Source organism: Strix uralensis, chromosome 21 (genome assembly GCF_047716275.1).
Source record: "Strix uralensis isolate ZFMK-TIS-50842 chromosome 21, bStrUra1, whole genome shotgun sequence".
NCBI lineage: Eukaryota > Metazoa > Chordata > Aves > Strigiformes > Strigidae > Strix > Strix uralensis.
The window spans coordinates 9,139,423-9,162,437 of record NC_133992.1 but is presented as its reverse complement, the minus strand read 5'-3'; positions in this window follow the sequence as shown (position 1 = coordinate 9,162,437).

Genomic DNA, 23,015 nt, shown 5'->3' with positions numbered 1-23,015 from the left:
TGGACTTGCAAACCCATCCCAGCCCCTTTCTCTTTCTCTCCCAATCTCTCTCCAGGTTTGATACCACCAGAAGTGTCCCGGTCACTGGCAGCCATCCTGCAGACCTCAATGGCACTCGGCCACCTCTGCCCGAGCAAGGGACCCTGCACAAGTGCAATTCCAGCAGCAAAACAACCAAGAGATCTGTTGCAGGCACATCAACAACCACTCAAACCACGGAGTCCCGATGACTCATTTTCCTCCAGCAGCGGGTTTCCCTAAGCCTCTCCAAATCGGTGCACCCCAAAACTTCTCAGAGCGGCTCCTCATCCCCATGTATAAGCGTTTGCCTGCTGAGAACAGACCCACTCATCCAAGTCACCTCATACAGATCAGAAATAGCCCCCAGACTTCCAGGGGTGTGCAAACCATGGGTTGAAAACCACAACCATCCCCCTTGAAGTGAGAAAGGACCCTCCAAGGCATCAACCCCCTCCACTCCAGCTTCTCCCCCCGCTATTGCATGGAGGAGGCAGAGCCGCAGCCCTGGGAAAGGCGCTGGAAGCCGCCAGGAGCAGCTGCAGCAGAAACTGGTGCCAACTCCAGCTGCTTGTTAATTACGGTAACATGTTGCCTCATGTACGCACCTCCGCGAAGACGCTGTATTAGCTTGATAAGTATTTAACACTTGGCACAAGGGGGAAATTTTCACTTAGCATCCAGCAGTGCTGAGCAGCAGGGGGGAAAGGTGGCACAGGCAGGGCATTCAGAGAGGGCACAGGCAGGGCAGGAGGTGGCACAGTCCCAGGGACGGCTGGGGGTTGAGCCGTGAACGGCCTCGGTTAGCGCTGCTGGGAACAGCATCGTGCAGGAGCGGAGGATTTCATAGCCTCTGCCATCACACTGGGAGCTTACAGCCCAGGGCTGCCCCCGGTACAAAGCCCAGGCACTGCTCTGGGTTTAATCTACCTCGCTAACAGGGATTGTAGTCACTTGTGCTTTTCTTCAGCTGGCTTTTCTTGCTTGCTCTGCGTGACCGGCCCGCTGTGCAGCACCTATTGTGCTGGAGCGGAGGAGCCATGCAAACACGCTTTCAGGTCCAATGTGCTGCTCATGAGACATCTTCATCTCCAGAGCTGCCTTCCTGCATGGGAACCATGGCAGAAGGGGCCAGACACGACCCCAAGGACAGTGGGGTGTCTCCAGAGCTGAGGGAAACAGAAAGAGCTGGGACCCAACTAGTCTGGGCAGCTCTGCAGAAAAATGGCTATTGTTGCAAAAGTCACGTTTTGCAAGCAAATTTCCCTCCAGTATAGCCAGTTCTGTGCTGGAATGATGGTGACCAGACCCTCCCTGGCCTCGGGGGCTCATCCCAGTCGCACAGACAACATGCAGATTGGGATGAGGAAGCTGATTCCAGTCCATCATACCCTCCCCAGGCCTTACACAGGGCTGTGGGCAACTTAGCAGCACTGCCTCCTCTTTTCAATACCAGGTTATATTAACGTTTTCTGTTTGAATGCAGATAAATCTTTTGTCTGAATCAAAATCAGTAATTATGAGTCAGTGTTAGCACAGAGTGGGTGAGTCAGGCGCAAAAGCATTTTTGCCTCGTACCCTCAAGGTTTAAGATACATCGTTCACCTGAGCCTCCTGTGTGTGGTCTTAGTTCAGGGTTTTCACAAACATCATTAGCAATCCACCAGCGAGTTCGGCAGCAACCCACAGCCAAAGCTGCCACCTCCTCTCCAGCTCCCCAGGGTGGGAAAGCACCCTCCCTGCCTGAGAAACGCATAGGTGGCCTCTGCTCACTGCGTGCTGGGGCTGCAGCGGTTGGGGATGTTCAGGAGGGGGTTCTTCCTCACCCACAGCACTGGGATCACTCTCAGCAGGTTGGCTGAGCACAAAGCTGTCCCCTCGGATGGCTGAGTAGCAGCTCTCTGTCAAGTCCATCACCTTCCCGGAGGCTTACTGAGAAGCCGAGGTTGCTGCAGCAGGAGTGGCTGCTCTGCAGGGCCAAGGGCTGGGCATCTTCTCTCTTCAGCTGGACCTGGAAGCCCTCAGCACAAGGACCTGGCTTCAGGCCCCGCTGCTGGCATCTCCCTAGGCAGGGCTGGAGCTGGCCGGGCTCCCCTCACCACCACGAGCCCCGGTGCCTCAGAGCTCTGGGAGGGCTCTGCGTGGTCTGAGGCTGCTGAGCAGAGTCCAGATTGCCCAGGGGCTGGCCAGGCATCACAGACCAGCAGCTCAGGCCCCCCCAAATCTCTGGGCAGCCAGACCTTCTCTTCAGGCTGTCCGCCCCAGAGCTTCCCCACAGAGGAGCCCTGGGCTTGTATTCACTTGCCTTTCAGCTCTGGTGGGATGCAGGTTATTAGAGGGGATGTTTTATTGACGGGTGGGGCTGGTTTTAGTTGCAGGTTTGTCTACCCACTCCCTTTGATCCCCCGACTTGTCTCCTTACCCCATCTCCTCTCCTTACACCCCCGTGGAATTTGACTCCATCCTTCCCTCCAACATGGCATTTCATCCTCCTGTACATGGGGCTTATGCTAGGGAAAATGTTTAAAAGCTTAGAGGTGATGTGGGCTGTAGGTTAATTAATTTATCTACCCAGCTGCAAGGAAGGAGCTACAACCCAGCAGCAACCCTGATGAGCCAATCCCAATATGGACCCCACTGCTGAGTCAAGTTTTAAAGATATATGGGCAGACCAGTACATGGGCAGCAGAGGCACGAGGGCTCCTTGTGCATCTCCTGCATCTCTGCAAGGGCCACACTGCCACCATCACCCCAGCAAGACACTCACCACAGCTCTTCTGCTCCTGGCTGCCTACGGCCATGGAAAAGGTCAGAGTATAACTTCTTTATTCTAATGAGGCTGGAACTGGCCCGTGGCTCTGAAAGTTATTAGCAGGGAGAACACGGTCTTAGACATCCACACACTCAGCATGATCATCTCAACTTCATTTAATTTGGAGGTGCCACAAAAGAGTAATGACACCCTGACAAGTGCCACTAGCCAGGACTGCACGTGCACGGGAGAACTTCTCCACGCTCATTGTTTGAGCCATATCAGAGGTAAATATCCCATTGGCATGACCTAGGAAGGAGCTGTCAGCCTCCAGCTCCACACTGAGGAGATTAGCCCAGCAAGCGTGTTTGCTTTCTTTGCCTTAAAGCACGCAAAAGCCCAACAAAACAGACTTTGTTTACTGCTCGTCCTGTAAACCGCTTAGGCAGTCAGAGATGAGCTGAAAGCTTAGACAAGCTGCGGAGTTACAGCCAGATGTGGTTTCGAATGGCCGAGTTAGGCACCTCTGAAACCTGAGGTTTATTAATGAAGGTGCCTGCTGAACCATAACAGGCTGTTGTAATTACCTCCACCGCAGCATCCCCTGCTCCTGGCATAGAGCGGCCGGGCGATGCTGCTGCGGTCCTGCTGCGAGCGCCCGGCTGAGTGGACACGACATCGTGTGGAGGTGGGTAAATAGGTTAAGGTCATTCCCTACGATGACAGGTCTACGGCTCCGTTGAATGGCTGGGGAGAGATAACAAACCAACAAGGGTCACCACCGATAAGAGATGAAAAGGCTCCAGGGGCAAGGAATAATTACGTGTGAAGGGCGATCTTTTCCTCCCAATGACAAGCTCTTTGTCAGAGCCCTCCAGCACAGAGGATGCTCTGCTGAGGGGACCGGCCGCAGCCAGGTGGCACTAAGCTGTGTCTCTACAGGGTGATCACTGGGTGGGAAGCTCCTTCCCCACAGCCCAGATCATCCTTTCCCAGTTCAGACCAGTGCGAGGAGCAGAAAGAAGGGGTGCACTCCTCCCAGAGCATCCCCATGGCATTGCCGTGGGTTGGTCCCAATGCCTACCCCACCGGTTACCCCCAGACAAGCTCTGGGCCACTTGGGAAGCGATGCTGGGCTGTGCTCGGGTGTGAGCAGCTGAAGCTACACACAACCAAGAGCCCACAGCAAAGACTGTGGAAAAGCCACCATGGCTGAGGACAAGGGAGGAGTCTACACCAGGCCACTGGGCTGATGGTGACAAGGAAGACCAAGGAAGATGAAGCATCCAGGAGTGGGTCACAAAGCAGGGGGACTGCAGTGCTTCTGGTCTGGGTGACCCTCTCCAGCAGGAGCAGGGACAAGCCCTCCTCCCTTCTTCCCTGAAGCACAGCCCTGACAGATGGGAGTCAGCACCTCGCCAAGGAAACACTCAGTGGGAGCTTTTCACACCTGGTTTTGTCTCTTGGAGTTTCACACCAATGAATAACTGTGACCTCAGGAGGGGAGTGTATCAGCTATATTTCCCAAATATCAGCAAATTGTGTGAGGGAAAGAGATATGCTAAGGGGGCAGACTGCTCAAACCATTACCATCCTTCTTAGTACCACTTAGCTGAACTGTTAAAAAGATCCAGGGCTCCCAAAGACAATTAAGCTCAAGGGAAGCCATAAATCTCAATAAACATCAGGCCAAGTTTTCTTCACTGCTTGAAACAACAGATATAATTTCATTGGTTACTGAGCTCATGCTCCCAAAGGGATTTCAGATAAAAAGCCACTTATTCAAAACACCAAACCCAGGCTTCGCCTGTCTCTCAGGCTACCGAGGGGTCAGATTTCCCAGCATGGGAACATGTGCCCCGCGGTCTGCAGAGGCGGAGCTTGACTGGAGAAAACCTTTGCAGATTTATGATGTCTGCGGCACGGCGCTGTGACCTGCCGCCGAGGTCGGGCGGCCGGCACCTGCGTGCGAAGGTGGCCCTTCCCGACGGGAGGCAGGCATTCTGCAGGAGGGGACCTGGCTGCTGGAGACAGCGCTCCACCCTCGGCTGTGGTGGTGGGCAAGCGGGGAGGCTCAGGAGGACACGGACCTGGTGAAGGTGAACCTCTGCTCTAGGTCTGTGTACACGTTCCCAGGGGCCAAGGTCCTGCACGGCCAAGGCTGGAGGGAGAACGTCCTGTATCTCAAAGCTGGGTGCCATCCTTGCCTCGTTATCTCCGACGTACTTGAGGAGCCTAAATAGGCAACAGAGAGTACATCAGCTCTCCTTGCTGTCCCAGGAGCAACCTGGCAGCTTGCCCTTGTGCCATTAACCCAGCCCATGACCAACCTACCCTGTCCACATTTTCTTTCTGCTGCAGAGATCAGAGCACTTCCCAGTGCGGACCCCATGCCAAGGAAGCACACACCAGTCTGAAGTCTGCACGCCAGCCTTGCAGGGCTTTTTTCTGGCAGGTTTTGCATTCGTAGGGCTGGGGCCCCAGTTTTGACAGCTCTCTGCAAGGTCGCTCCATTCGCCAAGTGCTGCTTCCTTGTGCTTTGATTTAAGTTCTTGCATGCTTCTTGTATTGATTTCTCTCAGATGTATTTTATGTGGAATAAGCACTCAAACCAGAAGGCCAAGACTTCCTACCTTGTGCACAGCATAATAATGGATGAGCTCCTTCTCACGCTCACTCCCTCGCTCTCCCTCCCCTTCTCCCCACTTCTCTCACCTTTTATTTAATCCACTTTCAAATGCACTGGGGTGAAGGATGGCAAATGCACAAATACGTGAGGTTTCTCTGCTCTGGATATTTCACTCAGTGAGCCAAGCTGGGGATGGCTTCAGGAGGGCTGCATTTAGATGCAAGTAGAAAGACTTCTCCCAGCTATTGGCAGGAGCTTCAGCTGCAAAAGTATTTCCCAGCTTGCAGAGATAATGGCAAACACCCGCTGGCTCTGGCACCCTGAGCCCCAGGAGCCCTGCTCAGCCCTGGGAGGAAGGCAGCAGCCCAGAGCCGCACATGCCAGGGTCCCCTCCCCGCTCAGCCTCTCCTGTCTCTGAAGCCCTGAGGATTCATCCATCATCCATCTCTGGGGTCTCCTTGACCACTGGGCAGTGCTTTGAGAGCCTCAGAAAGCGTTAAGAAGTGCATTCAGTTTTTTACTCATGATAAACACAGCTTGTCATTATTTAGAGCCTAAAAGCTGAAGATCATAGAACCAACTCAATCCTAAACTTTTCTCCTCAAGCTATACCCATCTTTGTAATTTAGAAATGCTCCAGTAAGGTGGTAGGGATTTTGTCCTCATGTTTGTTTTGCTGTCTGTGCCGTCTATCTGGGGCCAAACACATCCAAATATCCCAGGGAAGGTTCTTCTGCCAGCTGCAAGTGTGACCTCAGAAGAAATGGAGGCGCGTGGGATCTCAGGGGACTGCCTGATCTGTCGAGGTTTCCAGCCCGACGGTTTATCAGCATCCGAGACGTGTGCTCTGGGCTTGCTGCATCCAGCACAGATAGAGGTGACCTTGGCCCTGCATTGCTGACGTCCTAGCTAAAGCCCAGACTTAGACCTAAGGTAAGTCTCCGTCAGAAACAGGGAACAAAACCTCAACAGACTCAAGGGACATTTTTTCCTATATTAGTAAACAAACTATCTGTGATCCCTATTGCTAGCATCAGGTTTCCCAAAATCCTGAAACCAGACTGCTGAAATACTGACACTGTCATAAAAATGAGGAATCCAAACACCCCATACAATACGTTTTCATCTGATGATGTGAGCCTAGCTAAGGAGTCAGAATTTGGAAGGCAGCCCTCCCTCTGTACACAGGAGGAATAAAAACATTATTATTGTTTTTCTCAGTGAACTGCAAAGCCTGTTTTTAAGTGAAACCTGAGCTTCCCATCTCATCACGTGCTTCCAGGAGCTAGAGCTTTCGGAAGACCAAATACTTTGAAACTCTGGGTAAGACCATTAGAGTTGCTTAATTTCCTTTATGTCCATCTGTTTCAGTTCAGCTCAGTTGCTTCTGTCCCAGACAAGACATTTGGCTCTTCTAAATAAATCTTATAGCCCATTTGGATTAAAGACTTTCTGATGCAGCCTCTGAATATAATCCCTCTGATTTGCATCTCAAAGAAATTGAGTTAAAACCAAGTAAGAACCATACCCAGAGTGCTTGGAATTGCTGGGGTATGTGAACCATTCACGAGGTCCCATATGGATAATGGTGCTTTTGTTTCTAATTTATCATGAACTCCTGCGTTCCTATGGCTGTGGTTGCACCAGGCACACTCCGGAGCTTTCAAAACAGACAGGGTGAAAACATAATTGACTGGTTTTGCTGTTGTCCAAGGCCTGAGTCTTGCACCTGAGAAACTGGGAATGCTGCAGAGGAAGTGTGAGACACGCTTCAAAAGTCTGGGGCAACAGATGCCACCGCGGTGATAGCGGAGGATGAATGACAAATAACATCCGAGCTCAATCAGGTTCAGTGTTATTCTGCTCATTAGCTCTTAATAGGTATTTTTCACATCAAGGGAGATCTGAGAGTCTTTGCTCAGACAACAGTGCAGCGCGCTTGCGAGCGACGATGAGAGCACATTGATCATCCAAAGAAGCAGCGCTTGCAGGGGGCTTCGCGGTGCTTTCCCAAGGCTGCTCAGCGCCTGCCGCTGGAAACGTTATCTCATTTTTTGCAGGAGAGCCTGGGTCATGGGATGCCGGGGTGCTATTCCTGGCAGTGATGCAGCCGCCTTCCTTCCCAGGCAAATGCTTTTATCCTTTCCATGTCCCAGGGTACCTGTCTATGAAATATGCCTTGCGAAATGGTTGAAATGTGCTCTGAGATTCCCCAGATAAGAGGCTCCATTCCAGGGTTACTGCTGTCATAATTTTGGCAGCAGCCCAGGTGCTCCCTAACTGCAATACATGATGTGACTGTCCCACCAATTCTTCTTACAAGCGTTTTTACAAAGGTGGAGGCGCTCGTGCTGGCCAAATGTGGGAACAGCCGCTTCCCATTTTCTCACCTTCTGAGCAGTAAAATCCTGAAAAAAAGAAAACTTAGATAATCATTAAAAAAAAAAAAAAAAAAAAAAAAAGAGACAAAAGCCTTGTTCCACCACCGGTACTGCCCATTGCGGAGCTGTGCTCCAGCTGGCATGGGATTCGAGAGGGTGTTTCCAGCAGAACCCATCACAGGCTCCTTTGGTAACAGAATCCCAAGAGGAATGGACACAGACACGTTGGCAAACCTCCAAACATCCTCCCAAAGGTCCCAATATTATTACTGCCTCTGCACGAATGGAAACTGAGTCAGAGAGCAGGTAGGAGGTTTGGATATCAGCCCTACAGCTTATAGGGTTATATCAGAGAATTAGATCTACAGCACACAGTGGGGTGCAGGCAGGAATCCCGGGTGCTAGGGCAAAGCAGACACCCACACTCCTAACAATGATAATAATTAATTACAGGGGAAGAAGGGACAGAGCAGAACTGCCCCAGCCTGAACCCTTACCCAGAAAAACCTCATTTTCTCCGGGTGAGAAGAACTTCAGTTGTTTACCATTGAAGCACAAGGGCTAGAGACAAGCTAGACCCAGCACAGACCATCACTCCCTTCCCTTCTAACATTGCCTCGGCTCCAGATGAAACAGCCCTAGAGACATTACAGAGCCATTAAAAGCCAAATTCATTTCCACAGCTGAAACCAACTACCCATAATACTGTATCTTTTGCAGCTGTGGTTCAGTGTGGCACCTGAGAGCTGTGAGGTTAATGACACAGGGCTGTCAGCAGCCTTAATTATATTCCCATTTTTCCATCCCCTGATTAGCTTTAAAGCTCATCTGGTGTCAGAAATTTGGTGCCTAAGCTTTGACAAAAGTGTTTCATTATTACTTAATAAATGGGCAAAAAGGGAGGGCACGTCTTAAAGCTCTGGCTTGTAAAAGCTTCCTTTTTTTAAGCTATTTTTTATTTAACCTCGCAAAAGCTCCTCTACCTCAACTACTTCAGGCTGACCCTGTTCCTAGTGCCCAAGCAGGGCCCCCCATTGCCGGGAGCCCCCATGCAGGGGTGCTGGCCAGGCTCACCCTCCTGGCACCTCCAAACCTGACTCTGATTCCCCCATAAACGTGCTCTGTTCAGCTGGGAGCCTGCTGCTCCCTGTCAGCTGATGGCCAATTAATAAGAATCATTTATTACTGTTATATCACCTCTAAAGTGGTCCAGGTGTTAGCAGGAAAAAAAAAAAAAAAAGGGGGGGGATTTAAAAAAAAAAATAATAAAAGCACAAGCTTCGAATCAAAAGCTCCAAATGGCTTAAGATCTAAAGTAGAGCTTAGGCTCTTCTTGAGATTCAATTTCCTCCAGCCCTCAGTGAAGTTAATTAGCTGGAATATTAATAAAAATGGTGAGAAGGAGCCTGGTATCTTTTAGTTCCTTCTCTAAAAGCAAGCGAACCTCGCACGCCATCCCAAACCTCGCCATGACCGATGAACCGACGGCAGCTCCCTGTCCTTGCTCAAACCCTCAAAGGCAGGTCGGTACCCAATTCCCAGTGTCTCCCCCCAAAACCTTTGCAGCTCTCAACCTTTGTCTTTTTTCCTTTTGTAGGAAATTCCTGGAGTGAAATTTGGGCAGAAAATCACAAAATATTATACTTGTGCTTGGGTCTTCAATATCTGGCACTGCCTAGATGGCTGGATGAGGATTTTAAAGCCAATGGGTGGCTCTTCAGCATCTTGAGTTGGATGTTCCCTTCCACCTGACCTGACAATCAATCCCCAAAATCCCTCCTGTATTTATGAGCATCACTAGCAACATTTTCCCTGTTTCTGTGAAGTCGGGATGGGGCCTGCCCAGAAGAGCAGTCACGTGTGGTCGGGTTTATGGCGCAGGTTTCTTGCGAGTCGCTCGCTGGGCTCGGGCATTTTCATGGTGGTTGCTTGAGAGGAAGGACACTCTCAATGACTTTATCCTTGACCTGTGATCAGTCGGAAACCACGGAAGTTTCCAACAACTTCATCCACTTAATGTTTAACTTCTGTGGTAGCTTCTGGAGACTGATATGATATAATTTTGGCTTTCAAAGACAACTTGGCTCTAAGGAGCTGACTGCAAATCATTAGCAGGACTGTTCTCACCCTGGTTCTTTGCTTTTTAATTGCCAAGAAGAGCGGCATGAAACATTCATAGCAAAAAGCTGCAACCACATGAAATTTGCCTCATTTGAGGTTTCGTTCCAGCAGAGCAGCGGGTGATGGAAACCAGGTTGATATTAACAGAGCCACTTCCAGTGTCTCCAGTGGTGACAGGGCTGGAGTTTGGCTCAGAAGTCTTCCGGAGTCTGGAGAGGGGCAAGGAACAACAGTCGCTTTTAATGAACAAAAGTTCAGCAGAAAGCATCCGAGCAGGCGGGATGGGATATTTTCGGCACAGTCCCCACTGCCATATCTAGTGTGCTGCCTGCATCTGTCATGTTTGGCCCCTGCCCCATAGGCTGAGTGCACTAAAACAGGCTCCATCAAAAAGGGACCAGGGGGAGGGTTGGTGACTTCTGGGTGTCCAGCTTTTCATTATTCCTGTGTCCAAGAATACCTGAAACTGTTGAAAATAATCCATCTCCTTCCCATTCCCTCCCACCTGAAGAAAATATTGTCTGCTTTGGGGGGAAAACCAGCTGGAGCAGAAATGATCTTCCTCAGCCTCACGAGGAAAGCTGACGTGGTGTCTCGTGATGTCCCGCTCCGAGGTGGCCGAACCCACGGTGGGTCCCTCTGAATGGGGAAGGACTTCGGTCCAGCCGCCCCCCACAAGGCGCCGGTAACGCCGGCCCTGCCGCGCCGAAGGCAGCCCGGCCCCATCTCGTTTCCAGGGCCAGGTAACGAAGGGCAAATACCAAGGTTGGCGGCAGTGCCGCCACGCTGCTCATTGCATCGAACCCACCCAGGCTAATAACAGTATTAATTACAGCACATGGCCCCTTCTTCCCACTGTAAATCTCTATTAGCAATAAACTGGAAGGGCCATAAAAGGGAGTTTACAATGAACCCACAAGGCGATACGTGTCTGAATCCTTGGCTTTGTTGCAGCTGGCAATAAAGCCGTCTTTTATTATACCATATACCCTGCCCTCGAGATAACGTACAAGGCCCAGGACTCCTCGAAGAAATGATGCAAAGCCATTTGTTGCACTTTGATTTGCTGCAAAGCCATGTGGAGGTGGGAAAGCGGAGGGATCCGGCTAACAGGCTCTAGTTCCCTTGATCCCAGCCTGACACTGAATCACCGCGGTGTGCGGCACTGCGGAGTAATAGCCTCTGTAATTTTACATCGTAAATGTTACTCTGCCCTGCAGGGGGGAAAACTCGAGTAAACATTAAAAAAAAAAAAAAAAAGTTTGAGGTTGATTAAGAAACACAAGGAAATCTCTCATATGAGAAGGCAGTTCTCAAGTAGCAAAATGTGGTGTTGTGATGGATGGGGGTTAATATTTAAGCTTCTGGTTTTGTTTCTAATAGTCAGGACAAGATAATACTGAATATCCTAGAAATAGGCACAGATCCATCCAGGGGCACAAGGTCCAGGCCTGGAAGAGATTTGTCAGCTTCAAAGTCTCAGGCAGGCTGGTTCAAAAAGAGAAAAAAAGAAGGGAAAAAAAAAAAAAAAACAAGACAAGCAAGCAAAGATTGATATTTGCAACTTGTGGGACACAAGAGAACCAGCCAGCCCAGCACACTGGTCCCAGTAAAGCTGTCCCACTTTCTGCTTGCCTCCCCAGCACGTAGCAAAGTTTGCTTTGCTGAAGGACAAACAGCACCGCTGTTTAGCATCACTGGACAGCACAATGCTGACCCTCCAGCCCGCTGCCGCCCCAGGATGGGGTGCATTCAAACCCTAAAAAAGCGACCTGAAGCCCTCAGGCTTGCAAGACCCTTTGGGAAGCAACAACATGCTCATTAATTCAAGCTCAGTCGAAGGCTACTGTAGACACCGGTATGAAATCATCGGTTTTATTTAGTTCAGTGGTTAGGTATCATTGTTTTGAACTGCGATTCAACCCTGTTCTCTTATATATCTCGCAGTGTTAAAAGTAACAAGTCTATCACCTCTGGAGCCATTTCTCTGTCGTTCGTACCCTTGCTGGAGCTGCAGTGTTTAGCTGGAGGGCTTCATCTCTTTTAGACAGCCACCTGTCAATTATCTGTCTACTCCATAAATAAAATAAACGGCGGGTGACTTTTTTTATATCTATAAAAAGTAGCTCTGCCTCTCTGTTTGCAGTAAAGCTGGTGGCACCACGTTAGGAGAAGGCGAAGAGATTTTTCCAGGGAGCTTCGTACCTGGCTCCAACACTGTGGTTTGGACTTTTTTTCAAGCTGAAATTCAACCACGCAGTGTGCCTTCACACTGCTGCCTTTATGCTGGCTGGAGCTGCTGTGAGGCATATTTCCATTCTTGATGTAAATCCTCACAGTTTTGGGGCTGTTGCTGGAGCAGTGTCTGCTCCCCTGTACAATGGTGAAAACCCATCAGGGTTACCAGATGAACGGGACGAGTGGTCCCCTCCGAGCGGCTTGCTGGCCCCAGTGTGGCATTGTTTTAAATGCTGGAGTCAGCGCAATCTGGATACCGGTCCTTGTCCTTAATCCCAGCTCAACCCCAAACCTTGGACCCAACAACTCCAAGCTCCCACGAGGAGCTCCAAAACCAGACCCAACCCAGGCTCCTTCCTGGCTGAGACCTGGCTCAGCTGGGCACTCACACCCACGGGCAGCATCACTGTCCCTTCCCAAACACTGCTGGCCACGAGTGCTGTTGGTACAGTGACCATGGCTGGTGGGAGCAGAGGGATGTCCAGTGCCTCCTGGACTCTGGTAAGTGCCACCTTATTTCCCTGAGTGACATAACTAGATACCTGGAATGTCAGCTGATGGTTAAAAAAGGATGTCATCCACCACCCAGGATGCGGCCAGTGGTTCTCCCTTCGCTGTCTGTGTTTTCTCCACTCAAAAGGATGCATGTTTGCTGTGGAAAATAACCCCTACATCCATTGAGGGGATAAATCACCAGCGCAGGGTAGAGGATAGGGGAGAGGGGAGGGTCAGACACAAGGCAGAAGAGATGCTTAACCTCCCTTTATAAGGAGGCAAAGGAGGTAACTAGAAAACTGCAGTTGCTCATTCAGTATGGAAGGGTCTGTATCCACAGTAAACAGCAGCGCTGCTGCAGCCAGCCCCAGCACCTTCAGGGAACACACTTATCCCAGCCCAGGACACCCTCTCCTGCACTCTTCTCTACCCCAGTTAGAGCTTTTCCCCACTGGTTTTACAGGCCAGCCACACTCTCAAAGTCAAGGGGAGAAAAATAATGTGCTGGATGCGCTGAAGCACTGGGCCTGGCTTTTAAAAGATGAATATTCCGCAGAGAAATTACTCATTGTTTTTTGTGGCTTTTTTACAGAGGCAGAGAAAGAAAAGAAACTGATGTAATAGGAGATATTAGCCAAGCCATCTGACTAATGCACCTCACTCCTGATCAGTGACATCCAGCCTGCTCCCTCCAGTTTCTGCAGCTAGCCCCAGCCTGGGCTCTGCTCTCGCTGCCTGACCCAGGCAGCAAAGGGGTCTGCGAGAATCACACTGAGATCAGCCTCTGCAACCGCCTCTGAACCCACCCCCGCTCCCTCCGAGGGAAAGCAGGGCTCTGAGGAAGATGGGGACCCCCACCAGCCTGCAGACAGGCTTGGAAGGGACCGTGGGTCTCTCCTGGGCCCTTTGCCCACCAGACGGTCCTTCCCACTTTCTCTCTACAGCTTCTGCTACCGAGAGTGCCCGGTAGCCAGCAAGGCCATAACAAACATTACTCATCCACATCCAGCACTTACCAGCTCCAGCTTCTATCAGTCTTGCATGACGCATATGTTTACCACCAGTGGGAGGGGTTTTTTTATATATATGTATTTTTTACTGCAGTGAGTGTCCCTGTTTCTGGGGACAGAGGAATTATTACCCACTGCTTTCATGGTATAATAAAGAGCATGTGTTGTACCCTGCATAAATTTAGCTTCTGATCTGATGAGCAAAGAAATTTTTCCCCTTCTCTGTCCCTAATTGTATAGATGAGTGCTTACATTCATCCATAACGGGAGTGGGAAAGGGACTGCTTGGTGAAAAGTGAGAATAAGGCACACAATGCGCATGCACATGGACACATGCACCCATGCATATTGAGCTAGAAAAACACTGAAGCTTTCTAAATCTACCCAGCAATCCTGCGCTAATCTGCTCAGTTGCAGTCACAAATATAGCTCAGGGACAATAAATAAACTAACAGGAGTTAAATAAGTTCAGCTTCTTAACCTTTGGACAGATCAATCCCCATGTTATCTCATTTCTCCCTTGTCTCCCTCCATCCCCCACATCTTGTTCCCTTCTTCTCCCTCCTGCCGCTGTTTGTTAGCGTTGGGCAGACCAACAGCAGGGCAAACACAGCCATGTGGAGCAGGTAGCTGGAAGCACAGACAGAAGACTCGGATCTGTAAAAAAAAAAAAAAAAATCACTAACCACTTCCCTTCTAAAACCTGGGTTTGTGTGTGCATGTGTAGTGATGGGATGGGATTCGTTGCCTGCTGTGCATCCCAGACCTCACAAGGTCCCATCTCTTCAGGAGGACAGAGACAGCCCCCGGGGTGCATGTGTTTAAAAGTCCCTGGTTAAAAAGCACTGGCCGTGGCTTCTGCCTGTCTCTGCCTGTATTTCCCACTCTGCCAGTTGGGAGTGAAATAGCCCAGGAGGGGTTGGGAGTTGAAATCTGGTCCTGTGTGTGCTAGGAGTTCATTGTGTCTTCCTGCCCCTCACCGTGACTCATTTGCTGCTATGAGACACACTCATCAGGAAAGTATGATGTGGCCAGGAGCATCTTAGCAAGCTGCTACCCAGCAGATGCTGCGCTGGAAGGGGACGGTCCCACAAATCTGCACTTAGTGCATCCTCCTGGCGTATGCACCTATCCCAAGTGGGAATAAGCCTTCCCTCCCAGCTGGATTCTCAGTTCCCTCAAGAATGTTTCATCTTGCTTTGCTGCATCTTGCCTTGCTGCTGCTGCCATCTCAAGGCGCAGGCCACAGCCTTTTTAGGTCTTTTTCAGGGTGGCCAATATATACAGTCCCCATCTTCCTTTCCTGAAGTCTAGGGAGGGCAGTTTTCTCTGAGCTGGGAAAAAGAAACTGCTTTGCAGACCCCCGCCCTCAGAAGATGAGTTGGAGGAAATTAGCAGTGATGCACAACTGAAAAAATTGAATTGTTCGAGCAAGTTCAAAGCTGAGCCAGTCTGGAGACATCTGCACACCACATGCCAGGCTCAGTGAAACATTAATAAATCTTTCCAGGCTGGCACCGATGTAAGGAAGCTCGAGCACTGCTCAACCCAACTGGGAAAGTTCCCAGTGCTTCTGTTTCTGAGGTGGCTGAAGAGACTTGGTGGAAAGGAGAGAGAATTAAACACAAGTGAGGAAAGAAAAACAACTTCAGAGAAAGTGTTGAGCCATCCAAGTTATCTTCATTTTGGACATGGTTATTCCTCTAGTTACCCGAACGTGGTGTCCATTGAAAAGTGTGTTTTCTGACTGAAACACAGATTTTCAAAACTGTTAGGACAAATATGACGAAAACCTTTATAAAATTGGAAGGCAACTATGAATTAAAATGGCAGAGAAAAATGGAGGCAAGAGTCCAATTTTATTTCCGGAGAAAAGCCATTTTTTCAATAAAAATAAAAAAACCTTCCCAGGTGAAAAATGTCAATCCCTTTTAACAGAGATCAATAATGCGATACAATCCGTCTGCTCGTGCCGGCTGCCGCTGATCTATTGCTGTTTGCAAAAGGCTTTCATTCTGCCTGTCTTTACAATTTAGCTAATAGTAAAAAACTTCATAGTGTTAAAAAGAAAAGTGAGTAAACAACCCAGAATCAACAGTCCAGGAGCTCTGCACCCAAATATCCTCAAGATCCTGCACGCTGGAGGAAGAGATGCCAACCCGAGTGGTAAAATCCCGTCTTACCTGAGCTCAACGGGAGATTTGCCATCAACTCCAAGAGAGGCAGAGTTTTACCCACCGTGTTTTTCTGAATTTCTATGTCATCCTCAACTCCGTCCCGCTAAATTTTGCAGTTGAGAGAATGCCATGCCTGGAGCAAGGTAGTTCTAGGCAACTTTTAAGGCCCACGTTAAATAAGCACAAATATCCCTTGGGGAAAATACAGCCACATGTCGATGAGACAGCTGGAGTTGCCCACCTTCAAGACCTTCTGATGGGTATGGTGTTGATGCTGGGAGATCCCATACAGGCAGGGTGCTGCACTTCATCCCCGGTGCTCAGCCAACCACGCTGAAGCCCCATCTCCCCACCTTGGCTCTGATAGTGCCACGGCCACTGTGCCTCTGCCAGCACACCCTCGCAGCAGACGTTACTCTCTGCTAGGTAAAACTGAGGTCAAGCACAGTCTGAATGCCTCCCAGATGGCTGCTCTGCTGGTCTTCACACACAAAAAGGGCTCCTGGCCTTCAGGTACAGTGGGAAGATGCCAAGAGCCCCCGTATGAGGAACAGTGTGGGACTAAATAGTCACGGCTTCCTCAAAAGTAACAACCCTCTAGGGACAGCAAACAGGCTTTTGGCAGTGGAGCTGCTCACCATAATCCTGTTTGTGATCCTTTCCACTCTGCTGGGTGGTTCCTCGTGTCCCATCTCACCAGCCCTGGTCTCTGGCTAGCTCCTGGAGGAGAATCTCCCCAGAAAGCACAAATAATAGCAAAGAAATTAAAATAAATCAGAATCTATTCTCCACATTGGAAGTATCTGCCACTTTCCAGAGATGGGGGAGAGACTCAAGAAGCAGGGTTAGGGCTGGCCCACGAGCAGAGGAGCAGAGACGTGAGAGTCGAGCCCCGTGCCTCCAGGTGTGCTGCCTCTCCTCTCAGAGAGGAGTTTCACACAGACCTGAAACCGGATTGTCAGAGCAGGTAGTTTGCAGAAGTGCTTCAGCGCTGGGGGAGTCCCATGGGGATGCTGGAGACCAGACTTTCCTAAAGTGCTCAGCACACATCTAATATGCTCTGCTTTTTGGAAACTCTGACACACAGCGCAGATAGCTCTAGACACTGCTGTCTCATATATGTATGGCTGACTCAGACATATATATATGACTGGCTTAACATACTTCCCTTTCTTCCTTCCCTCCCCCCTCCCTGAGTTTTGCATGTCTGAAGCTGTTTCAGATAAAAGATACCAAAAATGAAAATGCATTTGGGATGTCTGGGAACTAAAAAGTCAGACTGCAAGAAAACCAGACAGGGTTAGAGACCAAAAATCCCTGTCTTCTGCCAGAAACCTAAACCCACCGCTGACTTCAGGTTGTGAGGCTCTATGTGCTCAGCAGCAGCAGCGGCCGTCGCCGGAGCTGTTTCGAAAGTGTATTCCATCAGCGGTAATGGGTCTTTCCTCATAAGCTGTGTTTTCATAGTAAATCTTCAGTCTTACATTGCATTACAGAGTTCAGCTGCTGCTAATCCTTAAAAACAATTCATTTCCAACTGCAAAGTGCAATAAAGAAAGGATAATCACTATTAATATTAGTTATTGTTATTGATTTCAGCTTTAAAGAATTGATTTTCAGTCCTGGCTGCATTTATGAGTCTCTTTGCTGAAGATGCATATACAGGGCCCACCACTATTTTTAGATCTGTGTCCCAGCTCCTGCTGCAGACCCAGGAGGAAGAGGATGGGGGAGGCAGAAGAGGGACCTGGTGGGGAAGATCCTGCTGGATGAGGGAGGGCACGTCCCCATGGCTTCGCCTCTCCCCTCCCCGGGGATGCAGTGGCCTTAGCTCCAGCCTGCAAACCTGCCCGGCTTGGGTGCCTTCACCCCAGCGCAGCCCTGGGGATTCAGCCTCAAACTGCCCCATCCCTCCACCTCACTGCAACGGCACCCTGAGGCGTCCAGAGCAATGGTTGTTACTGGTGTCTCGATGACCATCACTCGCACCCACACCAGGGCTGTCTGGCATCCAGCGGGGTTGTGTGCCAGTCTGGGGAGCAAAGATGAAGCACCTCACAGGCCCATGCACCTCCATCCTCATCCTCAAACCTCACGGCTCCTTTGCAGGCACTTTGGTTGAGCCCGTCCTAACTCTGCACTGGGCAAAGCAACAGCTAATCGGGAGTGACCTTCCTGCAAGAGAAGCACAAGTTGTCCTTCTCCCCAAAGCCACCACAGCTTCCCACACATGTGCACATGCACACACAGAGGAAAACATGGAGATTAAAAGGAAAAGTATTATTGCTTTCTGCCAGTGAGTCCCTGTGATACCAGTGAGTCTTCCCAATCCTTTGTGAGCTATAAATTCAGCTGTAACCTCTGCTAATGAGGTTTGCTTTGCTTGGAGTTTTCCTGCCTGACATCTGCTCCCTACTCCACCCATAGTTTACTTGCTAAATATAACACTAAAATATAAATAAAATGGTCTTAATGCAGGTGACCCGCTCATCTCAGGGAGGTTCATCCCTCTGAGGATGCAGGGCATCCCTCCACCGAGCAAATCTGTGCGAACGCCCCAAAAAAGCCTCCTGGTGTGGGAGGGGATGGGGTACCGCTGGGCAGTGTGTCCCCGAGGGCTTTTGGGGAGGGGGGGTTCGGGGAAGGGATGCGCACGGGCAGATGGGAAACATTTTGCCACTTGTGGTCGCAGCAGACACCCGGGGGAGGGATGCTGAGAGGAAAAGAGAGAAAGGTTTCACTTCCCTGTTTTTAAGGCAACAAAAGGGTTGGGTTTTTTGAATCAACGTCTTGCTTCAAAAGTGACTAAAGTTTTGTTTCAAGGGCATAAAAGTTAAGAACCTCAAAAGCAGAAGGAAGGGGTTTGGCTTTTTAAGCCAGCAAAATGTTTCAGTGGGCTTGAAATGAAAAGGTTTTCAACATGTTGCTGGGGAAGAGGTTTTGGAAATTTTTTCAATTCCAGTCAACCTGCAGCAAACACTTCTTCCCAGTTGTTTGGAAATGGCAGCATATTAAAAAAATACCATATATAGCTCTATTTTCTCTGAGCTTTAAAAAGTCTCCCTCTAGATATTTCGAGTATAATCTGGTGAGGATGTGGGAATGAAACTGGGATAAAAAACCTTGGCCAAGACTGCAAAATAATTAAATGAGCGTTTAACCAAGATCATTATTTTTCACAATTTTTATTTATATGCTAGATTGGATACAATGGTCTTGAATATTGTTCCACACTATTACTGTGCTATAAATTATTTGAGCAAAGCACAGCAAGGCATCATAATGTAATATATTTTTATAGTGCCATAAAGTAATTACGCACCAGACAACAAAACCCTACAGAAGTGACATATTTTATGCTTAAATTATAATTACATTAAAAGTGTCTCTTCCATTCGATGTTTATAGAGCGCACACAACTGCTGTCAGTCAGCCTGTGAACAAAGGGGATCTCTCACTGAGAGCGGGGTTGGGTCAGGGACATGCAGCTACAAAATATTCCTTGAGTTTTGGTGTTTCCAGAATGTTCCTGACAATCTTTGCTACCTATCAGTAGCCAAGCTCAGAGTAACGTAACAATTCCTGGGGTTGGTTTCTCCTGCTGTACGGTTGAGCCTGTAGATACAGTCCCACCTAGCAAGAGCAATGCAATGTAATGGTGTCCCAAGAGCTGGGGTGGGGGTTTTTTTCCTTTATTTCACCTCTCCTGGACATGAGGAATGGGTGAATTACCCAAATTAACATTTGCAACCCTGCAGCCTCAGCTACAAGGAAATACAACAACCTCCCTCAACAGCTGCGTCAAGCCAACTTCTGCCAATACCATTTCTCTACTAATCTATTATTGATCTATTAATGATGTTCTGGGGACTAATTCAGTCCAGAAGAGAGATTAAAGTTCTAAAATTTGCACTTGGAGCTAAGGGTGTCTGTTCTTTGGTGGAAAGAGCCTCAAGCTATGGATTTTTTGCCTCAAAGCTGGAGGGGTTGCAGCTCACAGGAAAGGTCTACACCTCTCTAAATGGGGAGTAGTGATTTTTCTTAGTGGATGGTGTCTGGTTTAGGTCAAAACTGACCAAGAAGCTTATGGCAGCAGTGCAGAGAGGGGTCGTTCATCCAGGGAAGCTGCAGAAGGAGTGAGATGAGCAATGAGGCAGAGATAGTCCCATGGTTGTCCTCATGCCAGGACACGCTTCTGGGAGGAGCCCAGAGGGTGGGCAAGCAGCAGCTCTGCGGTGAGGACATGTGGGAGCAAATCTCAACCTCAGGAGGGCTCAGCATGTGCAAAGCAGTCGTTTCTGGCAGGGGGATAGTGGCTCGAGTCTGCAAGGAAATGGCTTCTGTGGTTTCAGCCCAGCTTTTCCTGGAAAGTGCCCAGCTCCCACCTCGCAACTCTCAGCTCTTCCTGCGTGACTCATGCACACAGACTCCTGAGAGTGGGTGTTCATCATCCTTGAAAGGAGGTGACATCTTCTTAGAGGTGTGACAGGGATCATAACAGGCAACACAGCGAGGGGCAACAGTTAGAAGAGAGGATGGAGGATGCCATGCCTGGTTTTGCTTCCCACATGTCATGGGACCTTTAGAAGTTACTTTGCTGCTACGTGCCTCAGTTTCCCCATCTGGGTGGGAGCTATGCATGAGGGGAAGGAGCACAGGATCAGGCCTGAGACATTAACACTGTGCAAATACTGCCACACTCAGGAACGGTGTGAAGATACATGAAGTCCCCTTCCAAAGGCATCAAAACCTACAAAACCTATGTTATAAATGAGGGCAGTTAAAACAAGGTTTTGTAAAGGCTGCATTTGTCTGCCTCTATTTCTGTCTCTACCCCCCACATTATCTATCTATCTATCTATCTACCCATCTTTGAACCTCCTGCTTGTGAAACGGCTGCACTCTTCCAGAGCTGACAACCCTTTAGAACAAATCCATACTATGATAGTTGGTGTTTTGCTAGAGAAAGGTCACTTAAGCTATTTGTATGACAGAGCCGAAGCCAACTCAATATCCTTCCTGTCCTGACATCCTTTTTTATGCTGAAGCCCTTTCTGGAAGCACACAGAGGAAAAGCGCAGAACAATCACTAGAAATATCTGTCTTTACTTCCCCCTCCTGTGCCATATCCTTCAATGTCCCACTGACCAGGGGTTATACTTGCTGGACTCCATGCTGAAAGAAGAAGAAATGGCTCTTAAATCATGTCTACACACCTCCAGTCTCTAGGTTTTTTCAACAAACAGCAATGTCTCCCAGTGTACAGGCACACTCCTTAAGAAGTCGGCTGACCCAGGTAGCTCAGAGCAGAACAGCAATGGTTTGAAAGTCTTGCCTGGCTGCTGCGGTTTCTATTCTCTTGGGTCTTTGTTGCGACATGCCTGGATGAGGTGACACACACCTCCACAAACTGGGAGTCCCTCTATTCCATCAGCCTCCTTGTGCTTCCTTCAGCATCAGCATCGAGCTCATCTCGGGAACATACGCCAAGAGAAGAGCAGCGATGCTGCCAGCTCTGCTGGAAGAGGTGGGAGGGAGGAGAGGGCAGGGGTTAAATTCAGGCCTTGGAGAGCTGAAATATTCCAAACATAAGGCGGATGTGGCACTTCCCAGACTGCATGCAAATCAGAGACACATGCTCCCTCCGGTATGGCAGCACATGTGCACTGTTTATTTGGAGGACCCACATTGTCTTCTTTTTTCTGCTTCAACCCACCAGGACTGAAAAGAGTTTTCTCCAGCTCTACACTGCATTATAACATGGGGTCTCTCTCCCCCAGTGACTGACAACATGAAAGCTACCTTCAATTTTTTGACCAAAGGGACTCAATGTTGCCCTTTTGAAATGAGCTCCAGATCCTCCACCAGCCCTGGAGCTTTCTCTCCCTCTGAACCCTGCCAGGAGCAACTCAACATCAGGAAGCTATTCGGGGAACTGTTCCACATTAGCCACAATCCAATTATTAGCCGCAGCCTCATGATGTCTTCCCGCGTCTTTTCCTGGGCCGTGACGATGCCGCCTGTGGCACTGGGCAGATTGGAGGGGACCTGCCGTTCCGCTGCCCTGGGGTTAGTGGGCAGCACACGAAGGGGCACGTGCCGAGGTCCGTGCCTCTGGCTGTTTGCACAAGCCCAAGTTTGCATCGTCTGGCTGGCAGCAGCGTCCTCGGGGTGAAGTCCGGTGCTACGCTGTCAGCGGGCAAAGGGCACGGGCAGTGTGGAGCACTTTAAGCAGCCAGAGGATCAAAGGGGGACAGACATCCAGGGGGGACAGACTTACACAGCCAGGGTGTGGAAGGGCTTTCATACACTGGACATGGGCAGCTCCCTGGAAAACACAGTGCAGGGTTGGGTACAAGGCTGGTCTGACTTCTCCTCTGGGTATTTTGCAAGCAGATATTCTTTGTTGGCTTAAGCCAGCCCTGGCTTCATGCTGGAACCTGTGGCTGTGGTCAGGGCAGTGCTGAGCCACTGCTAACAAACCCAGCCTGCCCAGCATCTGCCCCCGCACAGCCCCCAGCCGCTCAGCGTGACTTGCAAGGCGCCTCACCCACCACACAGCTCTTACTCTCATCCTCCACATCACCCTGGGTCCTTTCTTGCCCGATTGCAATTCAGCTCTTGCTGAAATTTCCCCCCTCTGCTCAGCACCCAGCGACGGGGCAATCTCTCCAGCAGGGACCACGACACAGACAATAGCAATCTCTAAGTGGGATGTGGGGTCCTGGGGAAGGTCCTCCCTGCTGTTCTGCCTTGCATCTTTACTCTGAGTTTTTCATTGGTAAGGCAGGGAAACAAGACTGCAGGCAGTGCATTTCTGCTGGGTTATTAATCTGCTCAGCTGGTTATAGTCACTTAGCCTCCAAATCTCCAGCATTACAGCAGCACTCGAGGCATGCAATAATCTGTCAGGAGCGTAACATCTGCCATATCACCCTGGAAGCATAGATTTTTGACTAGCATCTACCATACGACCAGAGCAGAGAGTGAGGATTGGGCCAGCTCTGCAATGAAGTGGCCTTGTGTCACCCAGGAGAGGCTGGGCCATGTTGCTGTCCCCACTTGCAGAGCCATCAGCCAGATGTGACTTGCCCAGTGATGCATAAGTGCTCATCATCAAGCTTTCTTGGTTTTCCTTCCTTCCTGGTGCCCCCAGCCTAGCCAAGCCGATGGTGGGGATGAAGGAGGTTGCAG